The sequence below is a fragment of the Canis aureus genome, chromosome 12, assembly GCF_053574225.1.
Source record: "Canis aureus isolate CA01 chromosome 12, VMU_Caureus_v.1.0, whole genome shotgun sequence".
In the NCBI taxonomy this organism is placed as follows: Eukaryota; Metazoa; Chordata; class Mammalia; order Carnivora; family Canidae; genus Canis; species Canis aureus.
The window spans coordinates 22122472-22137543 of record NC_135622.1 but is presented as its reverse complement, the minus strand read 5'-3'; the positions used below and the strand labels follow the sequence as shown (position 1 = coordinate 22137543).

Genomic DNA, 15072 nt, shown 5'->3' with positions numbered 1-15072 from the left:
GCCCAACGTTGGAACATTAAGTGCATATGAGAAATTGAAGAAAGGCCTAATGACTTAAACAGGCTTGTGATTATGGCATAAAAGGGTTAAATCATGAAATCCACCTTGTATTTTTAGTATTTGCTTCTTTTTTGTATGCAAAATAAGTAGGGAAAATTTTGTGACATATAACATTATAACATGACAGGATTTACCTTTACAAACATACCTTTAATTACAATATCCTATTGGCCAGAAAACTTAACTCCTCTCATGGAAGGGAACATTGAATGGATTCTGAATAGACATCTGAAATATTGGAGCCCTAGCTAACATTCTGATTCTTAATGACGCCTCATTTTGAAGAAGGTTAGAGGCATTCCATTCTCTGATTTCTTCAGTCAGCCTTTCATCTGCTGTGAAGGCACTTGAATGTGTCACCAATGTGATGCAAGTTAAAGGGAACAGTAAGATTTTCCTGAAAACGATTTCTCTATTGTCTTGTCTGGTGCTAGAATCTTAACCACTGAATACCCAGTTCCTTCATGAGTAAAATAAGTAATCTTTATAATTTTATGATGTGTGTATTTACATACATATGTGTGCATGTGTATATGATGTAAGACAATGTGTTTGTAGTTCCTAGGAGATGCTGTTATCAATAAATATTAACTCTCCTCTCCTTAGACATGAGGACAAATAAAAATTTAAAGAAAGGTAGCCAAAGAAATTACTTAAGATAAACAGTATAAAACAAGATAAAAGGAAATTTTTGAAAAATATGAATTCATAGTATACCCTAAGATGAGACCTGTTGAAGGAAACTGATAAAAATTATATAATGGATGTTTTATTCTGTTAGTATCCTCAATTTGTATCTATGACTATATATGTATATAACTGCAATGGAAGAGAACACTAAAACTTGAGGACGTTCGTGAATGTCACATAAATTGCCTTATCTTATTAGACTTTATCATTGATTATGAAGTTATCTTCTTTTTCCAGGAAATAAAACCAATCCCTTTGTGTGTTATTCTATAACACATACATATGCACTCACATAAATACATGCACTCTATAATATTTGAAATAAATGTATTCTTAGATCATCCTTTCTGTTGTTTATTTCCAGGTTGAATTCTACCTTATAATTGTTTAAAGAACAGTTATCCTGCAGCATATTCCCTTTGGGGATGCATTCTAATGTCCTAGAGTGTGCTGAAAGGTACAGATTGATTATAATCTCTATTTACTTCTTGGATCAGTAAGTGATAAATCGCTCTCCTTTGGCCTCCACAAGGTTGCAGTGCTGGTTGCTGCATATTTACCCTGGAGGGCACTGCTGAGCCTAAAATTATTTACAATTGTTGGAAAGTTAGGTGCTTCATTTCAGGAAAGAAAGGAACCTTTTAAAAACTTTATCATGCATATGCATTATATTTGCATCAGTAATTTTCTCCTTTGTCTTCATACTCTCTTTTTGAAAAGTCTGTGCTAGGAAGCTGAGAGCTAAAGTATAGATTTCAACATATGACTCTTCTGCTTAAAAAATCTTTAAATTACACCCTATGGCCTGCTGAAGAAAGTCTAAATGTCACTTACCTTTCATGCTTTAGTAAACTATATCAGACCATGTCACCTCTATGCTCCACCTCCATGCTTAAAATAGTCCATGAATAAAGGAATGAATGAACAATAGAAATAACAGGTAATGAATTGACTTGTAGTTACATAAAGACAGTTGCCATGCACTGGCTTAAATTCTATTGGCATTTACCCCCCCCCCCTTTTTGTTTTGATGCATAAATAGCAATATTTGTAAGAAATGGGAAAGAATTTATATACAGTGTCCTAAGAGTATATATGTAATAAAGTTCATCTTAGCAGATACTTCAAACATACTAATTTTATTATTCTCCAGTTAGATTATTTTGTCAGAGCTTCCAAATATGATTAACAACCACACCACAGTAAGTCCAAGAGTTAGATGTAGAATTAATTCAACAAAGGAAACCAAAAATATCATGACATTACTCCTGGTACTCCTGACAACTGAGGTACACTTCACTGTCAGGAGAAATGATCAAAGACTCCATTGGCCAACCAGCTTTCCTGGATCCAAGTCCATATTTCCATAAAACTTCCATATTAACTAATAATAACTTTCTCATATTCTTCTTTCATTCATTTTCTTCATTTGTTCATTTTATTTTAAAAGCTTGCTTTTATATGTTGTGTACTATTGAATAATAAAAGGTTAAACGGAGATATATCTGGACCTCAGAGTACTTATAGTGTTGTTGAGAGATACTGCATTTTCAGAAAACTAAGGAAAGGTATAGAGTAGTAGGGATCCTACCTATACCATGAAAAGAAAACAGGCTTTGAGAAAAGGTTACTGGGTTCCTATTCTACCCCCTGTGCTGTGAAAGTTTGTCAAAATCTCTGTATTTCAGTTGCCTTCTTTATAAAATAGCAATAGAAAGAATACTTCCCTCATGTGTTGTTATCAGTGCTGAGAGAAAATACAAGAAGTCCTTAAAATAATGTATTAAGTTATAAGCGCTCAATATATATTAGAGACCCAAATAAATTTGTTTCCATTTAGGATCAAAGAAGTTTACATTATACCCATGTATGATAATAAATTTTATTTATTTATTTATTTATTTATTTATTTATTTATTTATTTATTTATTTATTTATAATTTTAGTGTTGTTAACATACAGTGTTAAACTAGTTTCAGGTGTGCAATATAGTTATCCAACAATTATTTACATTACTCAGTGATCATCATGGTTAAGTTTACTCTTTAATCTCTATCACCTGTTTCACTCATTTCCCCCACCCACCTCACTTATGGTAACCATCAGTTTGTTCTCTATAGTTAAGAGACTGATTTTTGCTATTTGCAACGACATGGATGGAACTAAAGTGTATTATACTAAGCGAAACAAGTCAATCAGAGAAAGACAATGACATGATTTCACTCATATGTGGAATTTAAGAAACAAAACAGATGAAAATAGAGAAAGGGGTAAAAAAAAATAGAAGGAGATAAACTGTAAGAGACTCATAACTATAGAGGACAAACTGAGGGTTCCTGGAGGGGAGGTGGGCAGGGATTGGGCTAAATAGGTGATGGGTATTAAGGAGGACACTTGTGATGAGCATTGTGTGTTATATGTAAATGACGAATCACTAAATTCTACTCCTGAAACCAGTATTACAGTATATGTTAACTAACTAGAATTGAAATAAAAATTTGAAGCAAAAAAAGAGAGCTACATGAAAAATTAAAAGAAGAAAAATACTATTATCTTTATTTTTTGATACTATTATCTTAAAAAAAAGTCTGTTTTTAGTTTGGCTTTTTTTTTCTTTGTCCATTTGTTTTGTTTCTGAAATTCCACATATGAGTAAAATCTCATGGTACTTGTCTTTCTCTGACTGACTTATCTTATTTAGCATTATACTCTCTAGTTCCAATCCATATAGTGGGAAATGGCAAGATTTCATTCTTTTTTTATGGCAGAGTAACATTCCATTATGTGTGTGTGTGTGTGTATGTATATATATATATATATATATATATATACTATATATATATATAGTATATATATATATATTGTGTATGTGGGGTACATATGTATGTGTGTATGTGTATCTGTATACTATCTCTTCTTTATCCATTCATTAGTCTATAGACACTTGGGCTGCTTCCATAATTTGGCTGCTGAAATAATGCTGCAAAAAACATAAGAGTGCATATATCTTGTTTAATTATTTGTATTACTTGTTTTTATATTTGGGGGGTAAATGCACATTAGAAGAATTACTACAACAGATGGTAGTTCTATTTTTAATTTTTGAGAACCCTTTATACTGTTTTTTACAGTGGCTATACCAGTTTGTATTCCTACCAAATGTGCATAAGGGTTCCTTTTTCTGCATCTCCTCACCAAGACTTGTTGCTTGGGTTGTTGATTTTAGCCATTCTGACAGGTGTGAAGTGATATCTCATTGTGGCTTTGATTCACATTTCCTTGAAGATGAGTGATGTTGAGCATTTTTTCATGTGTCGGTTGGCCATTATTATGTTTTCTTTGGAGAAATGTCTGTTCATGTCTTCTGCCCTTTTTTAAAAAATTGAATTATTAGTGTTTTGAATGTTGGGTTGTACAAGATCTTTATATATTTTGGATACTAGCCCTTTATCAGAGATGTCATTTGCAAATATCTTCTCCCAGTCAATAGATCATCTTTTAGTTTTATTGATTTTTTCATGTTGATCTTCAGAGCTTTTTATTTTGATGGTGGTCCCAATAATTTATTTTTGATTTTGTTTCCCCTGTCTCAGGAATCATATCCAGAAAAAAAATGTTACTATGGCTTATGTTGGATAAATTACTGCCTGTGCTCTCTTCTAGGAATTTTATGGTTTCAGGTTTCACATGTAGGTCTTTAATCCATTTTGAGTTAATTTGTTGTGCATGGTATAAGCCAGTGGTCCAGTTTCATTCTTTAGCATGTTGTCCAGTTTCCCAACACCATTTGTTGAAAAGACTGGGTTTTTTTTTTCCTCCATTGCATGTTCTTGCCTTCCTTGTCATAGATTAAATGACCATATAAGCCTGGGTTTATTTCTAGGATCTCTATTTTGTTCTGTTGATCTGTGTGTCTGTTTTTGTGCCAGTACTATACTATTTTGAACACTATAGCTTTGTAGTATATTTTGAAACTGGGATTGTAATACCTGTAGCTTTTTGTTTTGTTTTGTTTTTCAATGATTGTATTTATTTATTAAACAGAGAGACAGAAAATTAGCAAGAGAGAGAAAGAAGGAGCAAGAGGGAGGGACAGAGGCAGACTCCCTGTTCTTTGGGGATCCCAACATGGGCCTTAATCCTGGGGCTCCAGGATCGTGACTTCAGCCAAAGGCAGATGCTTAACCAAGTCAGCCACCCAGGTGTCCCATAATACTTCTAATTTTATTATTATTTTTTCAAGATTGTTTTGACTACTTGGGGTCATTTTTGGTTACATACAAATTTTAGGATTACTTGTTCTGTGCTGTGAAAAATATTGCTGGTGTTTAGATAGGGATTGCTTTAAATTTGTAGATTACTTTGGATAATATGGACATTTTAACAATATTTTCCCCCAATTATGAGCATTTTAACAATATTTTCCCTCAATTATGACACTTTCCATTTGTGTCATCTTAAATTTCTATCATCAGTATTTTATAGTTTTCAGAGTATAGGACTTTCACCTGTTTGGATAAGTCTATTCCTAGGTATTTTATTATTTTTGGTGCAATTGTAAGTGGATGTCTTTTCTTTCTTTTTCTGCCACTCTATTATTAATGTATGGAAATATAGTAGGTTTATGTTTATTGATTTTGTGTCATATTACTTTACTGAATTTATTAGTTCTAATAGTTTTTCAGTGGGGTCTCTAGGGTTTTCTGTATATAGTGTCGTATCATCTGCAAATAGTGAAAAATATTTTTCTTCTTTTTCCAATTTGAGTGCCTTTTACTTCTTATTTTTGTATGACTACTATGGTTATGATTCCCAGTACTGTGTTGAATAAAAGTGGTGAGAGTGGAACCCCTTGTCTTGTTTCTTAGGGAAAAAGTTCTCAGTTTTTCACCATTGAGTATGGTGGGTTTTTCATATAAGGCCCTTATTATGTTGAGGTGTGTTCCCTCCACACCTACTTTTTTGAGGGATTTTTATCATGAATGAATGTTACACTTTGTCACATGCTTTTTCTGCATCTGTTGAAATGATCATATGGTTTTTATCCTTTATTATTGATGTGATACATCATGTTGATAAATTTGTGAATATTGAATTGATTGTTTGAATGATGTTTTAATGTGTTGTTGGATTTGGTTTGCTAATATTTTGTTGAGGATTTTTGCATCTGTGTTCAGAGATATTGTCCTGTAGTTCTTATTTATTTATTTATTTATTTATTTATTTATTTATTTATTTATTTTTTATATTTTTATTAATTTATTTTCTTGTACATCTTTATCTGGTTTTAGTATTGGGTAATACTGGCCTCAGAATGAATTTGGAAGCTTTCCTTCCTCTTCTATTTTCTATAACAGTTTGAGAAGAATAGGTGTTAACTATTTTTTAAATGTTTGGTAGAATGCAGATGTGAAGCCATCTGGTCCTAGAGTTTTGTTTGTTGAGAGTTTTTTGATTACTGGTTAAATTTAATTGCTGGTAATTGGTGTGTTCAATTTTTCTATTTCTTCCTGATTCAGTTTTGGGAGGTTATATGTTTCTAGAAATTTATACATTTCTTCTAATTTGTCTGATTAGTTGACAAATGATTTTTGTAACATGCTTTTATAGTTCTTTGCATCTCTGTGGTGTTAGTTATTTCTCCTCTTTTCTAATTTTATCTGAATCCTCTCTCTCTCTCTCTCTTTCCCTTTCTCTCTTTTTAAAAAATTAGTCTGGCACAAATTTGTCCACTTTTTTTTTGTCTTTTTAAAGAATGAGTTCCTGGATTCCCTGGTCTGTTCTATTGCTTTTTAAACATTTCTATTTCATTTATTTCTACTCTAATCTTCATTATTTCCTCTTTCTCCTATTTGCAGTTTTGTTTGTTCTCTTTTGCTAGCTCCTTTGGGAGTAAATTTTTCTTGCTACTTGAAGTAGGCCTGTAGTGCTATAATCTTCCCTCTTAGAATAGCTTTTGCTGTATTCAAAGATTTTGGACTAGTGTTTTCATTTTCATTTGTCTCCATGTGTTTTTAAATTTCTGCTTTGATTTTTTTGTTTGACCCATTCATTGTTGAATAGCATGTTATTTAACCTCCGTATACCTCTGTTCTTTCCAAATATTTTCTTTTGATTGGTTTCTAGTTTCATAGCATTGTGGTCAGAAAAGTTGCATAATATGATGTCAGTCTTTTTTAATGTATTGAGACTTTTTGTGGCCCACTTTGTTTTCTATTCTGTAGCATGTTCCATGTACACTTGAAAGGAATGTATATTCCACTATTTTAGGGTGGAATATTCTGAATATATCTGATAGAACCATCTGGCCTGTTGTGCCATTCAGAGGCACTGCTTCCTTGCTGATCTTCTGTTAGAATTACCTTCCATTGATGTAAGTTGGATGTTAAAGTCCTCAACTTTTTATTAGTATCAGTTACTTCCTTTGTGTGTGCTCATAGCCATTGTATGCATGTATTATGAACCATGTTGGGTAAATATTTATGATTGTTATATCTTCTTTTTTGGATCATCACTACCATGATTATAAACTATCCTCTTTGTCTCTTGTTACAGTCTTTATTTTAGTGGCTTTTTTGTTTAAGTATTGCTACCCCAGGTTGTTTTCACTTTCATTTCCATGATAAATGGTTCTTCATCCCCTCATTTTCAATCTGCATGTGTGTAGGTCTAAAATGAGTCTCTTGTAGGCAGCATATAGATGAGTCTTCCTTTTTTATTCATTCCATCATCCTCTGTCTTTGGATTGCAGCATTGAGTCCATTTACATTCAAGGTATTTATAAGTATGCACTTATTGCCATTCTGTTACTTGTTTTACACTTCTTCTCTGTCCCTTTCTTCTTTTGCTCACTTTTTTCATGGTTTGATGGCTTTCGTTGGTGATATACCTGGATTCCTTTCTCTTTATTTATTTTCACTATTACCTGTTTTTGATCTGTGTTTGCCATTAGGTTCATATATAATATATTATGTATATAGCAGTCTGTATTAAGTTGATTATCACTTAAGTTTTTTTAAATATTTTATTTATTTATTCATGAAAGAGAGAGACAGAGACAGAGACATAAGCAGAAAGAGAGGCAGACTCTATACAGGGAACCCGATGTGGGGCTCCATCCCAGGACTCCAGGATCATGCCCTGGGGTGAAGGCAGACGCTCAAAAACTGAGCCACCCAGGGATCCCCTGTCACTTCAGTTTAAACCCATTCTAAAAGCACTCAATTTTTATCTCCCTCTTGACATTTTAGGCTTATGATATCATATTTTATATCCTTCTATTCTGTGAATCCCTTGAGTGATCTTCATTGATATTCTTGATTTGACTGCTTTTGTGTTTCCTACTTTTCTTTTTTTTTTAATTTGTTTTTATTGAAGCTCGATTTGCTAACATATAGTATAACACCCAGTGTTCATCCCATAAAGTGCCCTCCTCAGTGCCCATCACCCAGGTACCCCAACCCCCTTCCCACTTTCCCTTCTGCAACCCTTTGTTCATTTCCCAGAGTTAGGAGTCTCTCATAGTTTGTCTCCCTCTCAATTTTTTCCCACTCATTTTCCCTCCTTTCCCTTATAATTCCTTTTACTATTTCTTACATTCCCCATATGAGTGAAACCATATGATGATTGTCCTTCTCCAATTGAGTTACTTCACTCAGCATAATACCCGCCAGCTCCATCTACATCAAAGCAAATGGTGGATATTCGTCTTTTCTGATGGCTGAGTAATATTCCAATGTGTGTGTGTGTGTATGTATGTATGTATATATATCTGTGTATGTGATATCTCACATCTTTATCCATTCATCTGTCGAAGGATATCATGGCTCCTTCCATAGTGTGGCTATTGTGGACATTGCTACTACAAACATTGTGGTGCAGGTGTCCTGGCGTTTCACTGCATCTGTATCTTTGGGGTAAATAGTCAGTAGTGCAATTGCTGGGCCATAGTGTAGCTCTATTTTTAACTCTTTGAAGAACCTCCACAGTTTTCCAGAGTGGCTGCACCAGTTGGCATTCCCACAAAGAGTGCAAGAGGGTTCCGTCTTCTCCACATCCACTCCAATATTTGTTGTTTTCTCTCTTGTTAATTTTTGCCATTCTCACTGGTGTGAGGTGGTATTGCATTGTGGTTTTGATTTGTATCTCCCTGATGGCAAGTGATGCGGACAATTTTCTCATGTGCTTGATGGCCATGCATATGTCTTCTTTGGAGAAATTTCTGTTCATGTCTTCTGCCCATTTCATGATTGGATTGTTTGTTTCTGGGTGTTCGGTTTTAAAAGTTCCTTATAGCCACATCTTCTTTATCCATTCATTCAATGATGAATAATTAGGTTGTTTCCATATCTTGGCTACTGTAAATGATGCTGCAATAAACATAGGGGCACACATACCTTTTTGAATTAGTGTTTCATTTTCATTGGATAAATACGCAGTAGTGGAATTACAATTTTAGAATGTTTTCATCTCTACAAACAGAAATCCTGAACCCTTTAATTATCACCCTGCCAGGAGATCTATTTTTAATTTTTTTGAGGAGCCGCCATATTGTTTTCCACAGTGGCTGCACCAGTTTACATCCCCACCGGCAGTGCGTGAGGGTTGCTTTTTCTTCAAATTTTTGCCAACACTTATTTCGTTTTGATTTGAGCCATTCTGCTAGGTGCGGGATGATATTTCATTGTGGTTTTGATTTGCGTTTCCCTGATGATAAGTGATGTTGAACATCCTTTAATGTGCCTGCTGGACACCTTATGTCTTTTTTGGAAAGAAATCTATTCAGGTCGTCTGCTCAAAAAAAAAAAAATATAAATAAAAAATAAAAAAATAAAAAAATAAAAAATAAAAATAAAAATAAAAGTTCCTTATAGATCTTGGATCTAGCCTTTTATCTGATATATCATCTTCTCCCATTATGTAGTTTGTCTTTTAGTTTTTGTTGGCTGTTTCTTTTGCTGTACAGAAGTTTTTTTATCCTGATTAAGTCCCAATAGTTCATTTTTGCTTTTCTTTCCCTTGCCTTCATATATATCTTGGAGAAGTTGCTATGGCCAAGTTCAAAAAGGTTGTTGCTTGTGTTCTCCTCTAGGATTTTGATGGATACTTATCTCACATTTAGATCTTTCATCCATTTTGAGTTTATCTTTGTGTATGGTGTAAGAGAATGGTCTAGTTTCATTCTTCTGCATGTGGCTGTCCAATTTTCCCATCACCATTTATTGAAGAGACTATCCTTTTTCCAGTGGATAGTCTTTCCTGCTTTGTCAAATATTAGTTAACCATAGAGTTGAGGGCCAATTTCTGGGTTCTGTATTCTGTTCCATTGACCTATGTATCTGTTTTTGTGCCAGTACCACACTGTCTTGAGGAACACAGCTTTGTAGGACAGCTTGAAATCCAGCATTGTGATACCACTGGCTTTGGTTTTCTTTTTCAATATTCCCCTGACTATTCGGGATCTTTTCTGATTCCACACAAATCTTAAGATTATTTATTCCAACTCTGTGAAGAAAGTCAATGGCATTTTGATAGGGATTGCATTGAACATGTAAATTGCCCTACGTAGCATAGACATTTTCACAATATTAATTCGTCCAATCCATGAGCATGGACTATAATTCCATCTCTCTGTGTTTCCCTCAATTTCTTTCAGAAGTGTTCTGTAGTTTTAGTGTAGAGATATTTTACCTTTTTGGTTAGATTTATTCCTAGGTTCCTTATGGTTTGGGGTGCAATTGTAAATGGGATTGATTCCTTAATTTCTCTTTCTTCAGTCTCATTGTTAGTGTATAGAAATGCCACTGATTTCTGGGTATTGATTTTGTATCCTGCCACACTGCCAAATTGCTATATGAGTTCTAGCAATCTTGGGGTGGAGCCTTTTGGGTTTTCTATGTACAGTGTCATGTCATCTGCAAAGAGGGAGAGTTAGACTTCTCTTTGCCAATTTGAATGTTTTTTATTTCATTTTGTTGTCTGATTGCTGAGCTAGGACTTCTAGTACTATGTTGAATAACAGTGGTGAGAGTGGACATTCCTGTTGTGTTCCTGATCTTAGGGGAAAGGCTGTGAGTTTTTCCCCGCTGAGAATGATATTCACTGTGGGCTTTTCATAAATGGCTTTTAAGATATTGAGGAATATTCCCTCTATTCCTACACTTTGAAGAGTTATAATCAGGAATGGATGCTGTATTTTGTCAAAAGCTTTCTCTGCATCTATTGAGAGGATCATGTGGTTCTTGTTTTTTCTCTTAATGATGTGATCTGTCACGTTGATTGTTTTATGAGTGTTGAACCACCCTTGCATCCCGGGAATAAATCCCCCTAGGTCATGGTGAATAATCTCAATGTACATTTGGATCCTATTGGCTAGTATCTTGTTGAGAATTTTTGCATCTGTGTTCATCAGGGATATTGGTCTATAATTCTTTTTGGTGGGGTCCTTGTCTGGTTTTGGAATCTAGGTAATGCTGGCTTCATAAAGTGAGCTTCAAAGTATTCCATCCCTTTCTATCCTTCAAAACAGCTTTAGTAGAATAAGTATTTTTCTTCTTTAAACATTTGGTAGAATTCCCAGGGGAACCATCTGGCCCTGGACTTTTGTGTCTTGGGAGGTTTTAGATGACCACTTTAATTTCCTTGCTGGTTATTGGCCTGTTCAGGTTTTCTGTTTCTTCCTGTTCCAGTTTTGGTAGTTTGTGGTGTTCCAGAAATGCATCCTTTTCTTCTAGATTGCCTAATTTGTTGGCATATAGTTGGTCATAATACGCTTTTAAAGTCATTTGTATTTCCTTGGTATTGGTTGTGATCTCTCCTCTTTCATTTGTGATTTTGTTAATTTGAGTCTTTTTTTCTTTTTAATAAGGCTGGCTAGGGGTTTATCTATCTTATTAATTCTTTCAAAGAACGAACTCCTGGTTTTGTTGATCTCTTCCATAGTCCTTTTGTTCTCTATTTCACTGAGTTCTGCTCCAATCTTTATTATCTCTTTCTCTGCTTGGTGTAGGTTTTACTTGCTGTTGTTTCTCCAGTTCCTTTAGATGAGAGTTTAGCTTGTGTATTTGAGGTTTTTCCAGTTTTGAGGGATGCTTCTATTGTGATGTATCTCTCTCTTTTTTTTTTTTTTTTTTTTTTTTTGTATCTCTCTCTTAAGACCACTTTTGCTGTATCCCAAAGATTTTGAACAGTTGTATTTTCATTTTCATTAGTTTCCATGAATCTTTTTAATTCTTCGCTAATTTCCTGGTTGGGCAGCACAGGTGGCTCAGCGGTTTAGCGCCACCTTCAGCCCAGGGTGTGACCCTGGAGACCCAGGATCAAGTCCCACGGGGGGCTCCCTGCATGGAGCCTGCTTCTCCTTCTGCCTGTGTCTCTGCCTCTCTCTGTGTGTGTCTCTCATGAATGAATAAATAAAATCTTTAAAAAATAATAATAATAATTTCCTGGTTGACCCATTCATCTTTTAGCATGATGCTTTTTAACCTCCATGTGTTTGAGTTTCTTCCAAATCTCTTCTTGTGATTGAGGTCTAGTTTCAAAGCACTGTGGTCTGAAAATATACAGGGGACAATCCCTATCTTTTGGTATAGGCTAAGACCTGATTTCTGACCCAGTATGTGGTCTTTTCTGGAGAAACTTCCATGTGCACCTGAGAAGAATGTGTATTCACTTGCATTCAGATGGAAAGTTCTGTATATATCTGTGAGATCTATTTGGTCAGTGTATCATTTAAGGCCCTTGTTTCTTTGGTGATGTTGTGCTTAGAATATCTGTAATTTGCAGAAAGTGCTGTGTTGAAGTCTCCAACTATTAGTGTATTACAATCTAAGTATCTCTTTACTTTGGTTATTAATTGATTGATATACTTGGCAACTCCCATATTAGAAGCATAAATATTCATGATTGTTAGGTCTTCTTGTTGGATAGACCCTTTAAGTATGATATAGTGTCCATCTTCATCTTTTACTACAGTCTTTGGTATAAACTTTAATTTATCTGATATGAGAATTGCTACACCAGCTTTCTTTTGAGGACGGTTTGAGTGGTAAATGTTTCTCCACCCCTTGCTTTTCAGGCTGGAGGTGCCCTTAGATCTAAAATGAGTCTCTTGTAGACAGCATATAGATAAGTCTTGCTTTTTTATCTAGCCTGATACTCTGCAACTTTTGATGGGATCATTTAACCCATTCACGTTCAGAGTAACTATTGAAAGATATGAATTTAGTGTCATCATATTACCTAATCAGTCCTTGTTTTTGAGAATTGTTTCTTTGGGCTTCCTCTTTCTTTTACAGGGTCCCCCTTAATATTTCTTGCAGAGCTGGTTTGGTGGTCACATATTCTTTCAGCTTCTGCCTATCCTAGAAACTCTTTATCTCTCCTTCTATTCTGAATGAGAGCCTTGCTGGATATAGTATTCTTGACTGCATGTTCTTCTCATTTAATATCTGAATATATCTTGCCAGCTCTTTCTGGCCTGCCAAGACTCTGTGGGGAGGTCTGCTGTTAATCTGATATTTCTCCTCATATTTCTCTTTTCTCACATTGCTTTAAGAATTTTCTCTTTATCTTTGGAATTTTCAAGTTTCATTATTAAATGTCAAGGTGTTGAATGTTTTTTATTGATTTTTGGAGGGTCTTCTCTATCTCTTGGATCTGAATGCCTATTTCCTTTCCAAGATTAGGGAGATTCTCAGCTATGATTTGTTCAAATATACTTTGTGGTCTTCTCTCTCTCTCTCTCTCTCTCTCTCAGCCTCTTCTGGAACCCTAACTATATATAAATTCTTCCTTCCAGGCTATCATTTATTTCCCTAAGCCTTTCTTCATGGTCTTTTAATTGTTTCTCTCTTTTTTTTTTTTTCAGCTTCCTTCCTTACCATCAATGCGTCTTCTATGTCACTTACTCTCCCACTACATTAACACTAGAAGTTAGGACATCCAGTTTGGATTGCATCTCATTTAATCTATTTTTAATTTCAGCCTGATTAGATATCAACTCTGCAGTAATGAAGTCTCTAGAATCCTTTATGCATTTTTTTCCAGAGCCACCAGTAGTTTTATAATTGTGCTTCTGAATTGACTTTCTGACATTGTTGAAATCTAAATTCTATAACTCTGTGGCAGAGAGTATTGTTTCTGGTTCTTTCTTTTGTGGTAAATTCTTCCTTCTAGTCGTTTTTTCCAGTGCAGAGTGGCTGTATGAGCAGCTGAATCAGAAATATCAACCATGACCTAAGTAATAATACACCCTAGATGATTCTGGAGCAATCAGAGACCAGAAAATAAAAGAAAAAATAATAGAACAAAATAAAACAAAAGGACCAGTGAAGTGAAAAACAAATTTTAAAACAAAGTAGTAAAAATAAAAGGCCAAAAACCACGAAGAAGAAAAAAGAAAACAAATTAAAAAAAAAAGTTAAGAAAAGAGAAAAGGAGGGTGGGGTGGGTGATGGTGGTGGTAAAGAAGTGGTAGTGTAGAGAGAAAGTAGTCTACCTGAGAAGCCCTAGAGGGTGATCCTCTTGGTTCTGAGTGTATTTTGTTCTGTACATTAGAAGATGCTCAATCCCAAATTTATATAAATCAGCAATACTTATAGAAAGCCCCAACATTGACCACCAAAACATAAACAAAATAAAAGAAGAGGGCATAATGGGAAGGAAGAGAGAATATAATCTCGCAGCATGAACCAGCATGGTATTGGTATTCCACTTGGTTCTGGGTATATGTTGGTCATGTTTTAGAAGGTATTAACTTCCACCATTGTAAAACAAAACAAGCAAAAAAAACAAAAAGCACAAAACAAAAACCCATATGTCATATATCTACCAAAAAAAAATTGAATACATTGAAGGGAATCCAGAAATGAAAAATATATCTAAGACATATAATTGTAGAAATATGAAAGTCAAAAAGGAAAAAGAAACTTAAAAATGAAGAGCTGGTAAAATATTGTAGTTAAAGTGGGCAAAGAAAAAAAAATTGGAAATTTTTAGTCTGATATAACAATGAGTCATAATGGAAAAGGGGGAAAAAAAGAAAAAGAAAGGGACCCTCTAGTTTTATATATTATTTTCCCTCAATTTTCCCTCAGTCCTGGAGCTTTCCAGCACTGCTTGGTCAATAAACTTGCTTTCCCCTTTGTTTTCCAGCTGGTCTTCTGGGGGAGGGGTCTGCTGTGCTGATTTTCAGGTGTCTGTGCCAGGGCACAGATGCCCCGCTCCTTGCCAGGTTCTGGGCTCAGTATGAGCTATTTATTCTGTCAGGCCTTTGTTCCCTTTGTTCCCAACTGCGGGAAGGCTAGAGTGGAACCGGGCCCA

General features: G+C 34.7%; 1 long non-coding RNA gene across 1 annotated transcript in view; it reads left to right on the top strand.

The window, feature by feature from the left end:
• Positions 1–365: 365 nt before the first annotated feature.
• LOC144324640 (uncharacterized) overlaps positions 366–15072 on the top strand; it is an 84438-nt gene continuing 69731 nt past the window's right edge. The window contains exons 1-2 of the long non-coding RNA XR_013390073.1: positions 366–446; positions 1115–1207. This is a non-coding gene — a long non-coding RNA (uncharacterized LOC144324640). The remainder of the gene's footprint in view (positions 447–1114; positions 1208–15072) is intronic.